The 7387-nt window shown below is 33.3% G+C and overlaps 1 protein-coding gene across 1 annotated transcript in view; it reads right to left on the bottom strand.

Moving 5' to 3' along the window:
• The window catches only part of LOC101574580 (low-density lipoprotein receptor-related protein 1B), a gene marked incomplete at its 5' end in the record, with an annotated part of 229660 nt that overhangs the window by 54756 nt on the left and 167517 nt on the right, over window positions 1-7387 (bottom strand). The gene's annotated exons all lie outside the window — the stretch shown is intronic.

Genomic DNA, 7387 nt, shown 5'->3' on the forward strand with positions numbered 1-7387 from the left:
AATATGTATTTTTGCAGTCATAAGAATTACATTAAATCCATGAATTGACAGCTGTTATTTTTTCTTATCCTTTATTTAGTGGGTTTCCACATAAACATAAGGTAAATTATAAGTCATTTTCTCTGTTCTCTTATACAATGGGACTCTATAGAATTGGAATCATGCATTTAGGATTTTGGAAATTTAAACAGCTGATAATAGCATAGTGAGTCAAAATCTCTTGCCACTCTTATAAATCCAATAAATGCAAAATATTTTATCATTATGTTAAATATCAAAAGATATTCTCCTTTCTGAGAACACACACACACACACACACACACACACACACACACACACACGAGGAATAGCAATAGTTTATATCCATAAAATCTTTAATAATTACACATAACTATAATGTTATGAAAGTAGAAATTTTATTTTGTCCTAATTTATTTCTTCTCTGAACAGCATTAAAAATTTCTCAGTCACCTTTTCACAGTATGTGGGCAGATATTCAAAATCAGAACCAAAGCACTATGTTTAAAAATTGCTCTTAAATTTACATTTTAGTTTTTAAGAATAATATTTTCAGATACATTTAATGAGGAACAACTTATTGGCTTTGAGGCAAGCTTCAAGTAAATTTATATTTTTGTTATTCAATTTGTGTGTCTGGGCATGATTTATTTACCGTATTGCTCTTAAAATACTCAGCTTTTTTTGTGGAGAATTATTTGTGAATCCATGTTGGTTACTTAACAGCAAGTATAGCAGAATCATAATCAATGCTTTTATTCATGAAAAGGCTTGTGTTTTATTTTTGGGAGTGTTTTCATGATAGGCATGGCCCACTTACTTTGATACAAGTCCTGTACACAGTTACTATAACTTTTTATGACAAATTATTTTCAACCTTCAACCAAGTAGTCATTGGGTTCATTTGTCTTTATACTAGTTTCTATAGATACTTTTCAAGTTGAGAAGCAAAGAGTCTCAATCTGTCTTTTGTGTTAATGTGGGATAAAAATGGGAGACTGAACAATTTTGGCATGACTAAGGAGTGATACACTATTTCTGAGATAATTGTGAGTTTAGAGTTGTCTCAAAATCAAGTGATGTTAACGTGAAGAAACTAACTGCCAAAATTCCAGAATGCAATTAAGCATTCTTCAAGAGTGTTCGCAATAATCTTTCCTGAAAATTTTTATTTAAAGAGGTTTGCCAAAAATGTTTTTCTTCTCTTTATTTTTTACATATTCTGTAAATGAAGGCCATAACATTCAAGTCAACCTTTATTTAATTCAAATTTTAGTGTTGGATCAAAGTTTTCTTCAATGCTATATTTATAACCCTGAATAATGTGAAGTAAAAAGAAAGATTCAGCAACTACATTATTTAACTGTAGCCTTCCATTATCTCTTGTGATCATTTTTTAAAAAATCTATTTTTCTTCACATATATTAGGTTAAGCTACATTCTAGTTTTATACTATTTATTTTCAAAATAAAAAACATTGGCACAGTTTGTATGGATCACAGATCTCAGATAATTGTTAAAAGAGAAGGACTACAAGGGAACTGTCTTTTGAAGGGAACTTAGCATAGCAAAGAAAAGCAAAGAAAAACAAATGCTGGGCACAGCAGGCAGAATATTGGGCTCTCCTACTTTGTATACCTCAAACACAGAAATCCCAACAACTAGGTGCACTTGCAGAACTGATGTGGTTTGCAAACCTTCTTTGCCTGCTTGTCTAGGAGCAGGGCTAATCAAACACGTGCTTGCACTGTGTGAAAAATGAAAAAAAAAAAAGAAAGAAAGAAAGAAAGAAAGAAAGAAAGAAAGAAAGAAAGAAAGAAAGAAAGAAAGAAAGAAAGAAAGAAATGTTGAGATTTTAGGACAAAAATAAATTAGAAGTTTACAAAGACCCAGAAGACAATCCAAGCAAGAGCTCCTAACAAGCCAAATGAGGATGATATTTATCTTCCCAAGAAGAGAAACAGAATTTGGGGTTATTAGGAAGACAGAACCCCAGAATTCTTAGATATTCCTACTTTAACTTAAATAAAGAATATTAAATATTTAAACAGTGAGGGAACAACTCTTACTGGCTGTTTAAGATTCTATTTACTCTCAAATTATTGTAGCAACTGAAATTATAGTTTATATTATATTTTAAACTCTCTGATTTCATCTACCTGGGTTTGCCATAGGCTTAAACAGCACAAAATTAAAATATTTATTTGCACTTTAATGGAGTTGAGATTTGAAAGACCAGTTTTTACTACTGTACCATTTGAATTTTGACTGTTTTAATCACAACATAAAGACCAGACAGGGTTGGCAGGGTAGCAAGTGGCCAAACAATGTACCAAGAGATGGCTGTTTTTGAGCCAGAACCACAGAGGCATATATTGTGGCTACTGTGTTTGATAGATTATGAAATCAGCTTAATGTCAATTTTGGGACTTGAAAAGTTGTGCTGGTACTACTAATATAAAAAGTGGTATGAGTATTTGTTGCATTATTGTCCATTCGATAGTATAAAATAGTATCACATGTATCTCTATGACCAAAGTATTGTATACAGCCAATATTCTCCCTTGCCAGCACTTTGCAAGGAAAATCAAAGAGCAAAGGAAGAACATTTCAGAAGGCTTTCTCCTCTGGACTTTGCATGTGCTACCTCCGTGAGTGTTTCCCTCTTTTATCTGGCTATCTTCTCTTTCTTCCGGCCCCAGTTTAGATACAGCTTCCTTCAAGAAATCCCTCCTGTAGGCTGAACTCTGTTGCTTACTGTGGGTGGTGGAAGACTCTGGGTTTCCTCATACTGCCTTGTATTAACCTGTTTTATTTTCTAGTCTCACAGAATTTTGTGTTCTGCTTTTACATAATGACCTGATGTAATAGCAAACTTAAGTACTGAAATATATTCTCTGACTTTTGGACAGAACAAAACTATGTTCAAACAAATAACATTAAATAATCCCATTATGACATTAAATGCAGTGCAAGAGCCTGAGTTCAATCTCTGGTTCTGCAGGGGGAAAAAGACATTAAATGCAATAGCTTCATACATAAAGTATGTAACTGTTGGATAATTCAGTTGACAGACTACAGTTTTAATACAAATTACAGCACATGATATCTTCAGATTATTGTCAAATACATGTAACTCTCTAAATCAGAGATGCTATTAAATGTTTGTAAGTAACTTTAACCAATAGAAATGAGCTATACAGGTACAATTCCAAAAGCTGACTTACAGTTGAAATTATAATGGCTCACCAAGCAGATTACTCAAGCACTTCAAAAGTATCAGTAAAGATACCAGAAAACTCATTTTCTTACCTGGTTTTTGAGGCACAATTTGAGTAGATTCTAATTGATGTATTTTCCCTAATGTTAGTATATTCAATTGAAAATAATATTGTATATTCTTGACCTCACATTTAACACCTACATTGAAATACAAAATGATATGCTTATTTATTTATTTATTTATTTATACATACTAGGAATTACAGCTTCTAGAATATTGTGAAATTCAGCTGTATTTTTTCCTGAACAACTTAAAGCGTAATTTTAATTTTGCCATTATTTATCTCTGTCTCTCCTCCCTGGATTGCTGTTGTTAAAATTAATTTGCATTTCAGGCCTCAGGATTTTATATTGCTGTTAGAGCTGTGAAATGTTTTTACTCAGCACAACTAAGAACTGATGTTTTACCTCCCACTAATGGACCTTTAATTAGATATCATAATGAACCATCCTGTCATTCCTTCATTTATAGAGAAAAGATGTTGTATATGCTAGATACAATTTTGACAGAGCTCCAGGGCCACTGAACCTTGTAATAGATCTTAAATTTATTGCACCGTAGGACTTGTCATTTTAACGGTACCGTCCACAGACTTATACTGTCAAAGAACAGCATCACCACGCTGTTAGAATGTTTATTAATATTTTGATCAACAACTCCTTGGGCCCAATTCTGATGATACTATTGGTGCTTGAGGACCTTGAACACGTTATTTAACCTCTGTCTAAAGACTAATTGGTTAATTTTAATAAGTGGTTTTGCAATAGAATTTGGGAAGTTCTCTGACTGCAGCTAGTGATAAAAATTATAATACAGCCTTTAAAGAGCATCAGGCTATCTCAGACTGTGGTTCTACTAAGTTACCAATTAAAATGTAAGCTGACTCAATGTATTATTTGCAGGAATACACATTTCTATAGTGGTGAATATATAACTTTTTAACTTAGTTAGAAAAGAGATAAACATTCAGATAATTTCATTTAAAAATAATAACAAAAGAAAAGAAACTAGCTGATGCTCTATGACAATGTACCAATTGGGAACAAAGAGAAAAATAAAGAGTGAACATTAGCTCTACATTAACCAATACACACACTCACACACACACACACACACACACATATCAGATAGCAGTTATTTTAAGATTAGAATAATTATGCTTTCATTAATTTTGTCTTCAATCTGATTTTGTTTGTCTATTTATCTCTGTTATTGGTTTCGTGGTTGTTATCCAGCAAGTGCTATTGGGTAAGTGTGATTTTATCATTGTTATTCAACAAGCGCTATTTCTTAAGCATGGTTTCAAACAGGCCCCAGAAAAATATGATTTTACACACCTCACAAAAATATAAAGTAATGATGATCACAGAGACATCAATAAAAAGTTAGAAACTCAGAAAGCAGGTTTAATTCACAATACATGAACAATTTTTAGAAAGTAAAAGAAGTGCTTAACCTTGATATACTCCTAAATGTCCTGGAAGTTGGCACTTATTCAATGAGGACCTATCTGGGTAGTTTTACTAGAATAAAAAAAAAAAAAAGGATTTGCAAGCTTAGACTAGATGGTAAAGCTAGTGTGCTTTATGCTGAGTAATAGTTGGTAGTGTCCTTTGTTTGCATGGAAGACATTAGGGTGTATAACAATGGTAGAATAGAAAGAAGGATTAAGAAAAACGTTAAGCTGATCGAAAAAAGTGCTAGAATCTCCTGCTCTAACGAGGGCAGCAAATGACAGAGATAAAGACGTGAGCTGCATGCAAAGGTTCACACAGTATAGGTAGAATGCTAATTTAAGACCAAGTGTTGTATGGGGATGCACTCCATTTAAAACGTAAGTTGGAGAAGTAATGTGAAAAAAGACATTTGAATTAGATCAGGGGCTTCTATACACATCAAAACGGTATGCTTCCCTCATGTGAAAACTATCTTATGGAAAGAAAACAGGAAGTTAAAACTAAATATGTTTTTATGTTGCTGAAGAAGAGTAATTCTATAATATTACCTGCAGCGTATTTAGTGTTCTCAAATAAGTCAGCACAGGCAGTTGAATTCTGTAATGTTCCAAACATTTTTCACAATAATCACAAACAAAGCCATTCTTGGGGCTGGGGAGTTAACCCAGTAGAAGAAGCACTTGCCTGGTGAGTGCAAGGGCCTGACTTCAATCCCTGGTTCCACCAAAGAAAAACAAAAAAGCCATTCTCTATGAAGTTCTTAGGATTATCAAATGACCTACAGATCAAAGTGTTGAGTCATTTTTAGAGGCATGGACTCTCAAGTTGATTGACTGGATCTGAAGCTTAGTTAGCATAATTACTAACTGGTTGGGAATTTCACAATTCACAATATCAACTATGTCATGTTGATATTATCTTTTATAATTGAGAATTAAAACAATGCCTAATTCATCACCAGGAATAAGTAAATTAATAGAATTAATAAAAGGAAATCTTATAATTTTGAGTGTATCAATATGTGCCAATATCTCAATGTGATTAATAGAGAATTGTAATTTGTTCTTATCGATAAAAATAATAGCTATGGGATGTGGACATGGCTCAGTAGAATAAATGCTTGCCTGGCAAGCACAAGGGCCTGAGTTCAATCCCTGATTCCACCAAAATAAAATAAAATAAATAATAGCTATGACATTTGTTCTGATAACAGATAGTAAGGAAAAAGTGAGAAAGCATAAAGATCATTTAGATCATTTAGTAATAATTCATAAAAATATTCTTGTAGTGTGAATGGGGATAGTGAGAGATTTCATAAATATATATATATATATATATATATATATATAGATAGATAGATAGATATATAGATATATAGATATATTCCATCCGCTGGAAATTGAACTCTGGTCTTGTGCATGTCACTCAAGCACTGTGCCACTGAGCTATATCCCCAGACCCTATTCTGGCCATATTTTAAAGGTTAAAAACAACAGTGGAAGGAACAGAGTCACCAAGAAACATTCCATTAAAGAGGTAGAAGAGACTACACACAAGAAAGTAGATGTAAGAAAATCAGATTAATTTAGGGTTAAGGCAAGTTGCCACACAGACAAAATCTGAACATAGGAGGACAGGTGTAACTGGAAACGCAAATCCAGCATCATTATTTGGACACTATTAAAAACGTTACAAATTTGTAAAATCACCTAAGCAGTGTTTCTTAACCCTCTTTTATATTTAAAATATATTTTATGATAGAAGCAGTGAATTTCTCAAAATAGATGTAAAATAGGAACTAAGACTTTATCATGGGTGATAGCAACATAATGGATGTGAGCAGGATTAGTTAACTTGACTTTCGTGAAAGTCATCCTAATGATAAAAACAAAAATTTGAGAGGATTCAAAAGAAAAATGCAATTAGATGAATTATGCAAAATATTTTAAAATAACTTTATTCTCACATAAAAGGGGAAAAGGAGATAGCAAAGGGAAATGAGGTGGGAACTAGGGAAAGATATGAGCACAAGGGAAGGTTATTTCAGAAAGAGAGAGGAAAATGAAGTGGAAAGGGTGGGACAATGCCAAGAGATGGATCCATGAGTAGATGGGAAACCAACTGATGAAGGGGTGAAGAAGCACTGGATAGAGCAGGGCATCCTAGTAATATGAAAAAGACTAGTATATTTTTATAAGATTATGTATCTTGGAGACAGGATGGTCTAGATGTACTTGTGCGAGCTCTATATTGTATCTCTAGAAAATGTAAGGATGGAGATACAGTGGGTATTGGAGGGTTGGGGAGACAAGAGAAGGCAGGACTTAGATATAGAGAATGGGAGAACCAATGCATTATAAAGTATGTAAAAATTGTAGTAAATGCTTATCTGGGATTGATTTCAGAAGTTCAGTATGAAAACTTACACATTTTTCTGTAGTTGTATTCATTGAAGCCGATGACTGATCAGGAGAGATAAAGTACTAAGGCAAACAACCACGGTAGTGATTTTCCAGGAAAGTATGACAAATAGAGGAGAAATCAAAGGGGCTGAGGTCTCCACTAGGGTGTGATCTGTAAAATGGGCTATGGAATCTAAGCTGAAGAAGGAGGAGGAGGAGGAGGAGGA

This window comes from Octodon degus, unplaced genomic scaffold, assembly GCF_000260255.1.
Source record: "Octodon degus isolate 3935 unplaced genomic scaffold, OctDeg1.0 scaffold00014, whole genome shotgun sequence".
Lineage (NCBI taxonomy): Eukaryota > Metazoa > Chordata > Mammalia > Rodentia > Octodontidae > Octodon > Octodon degus.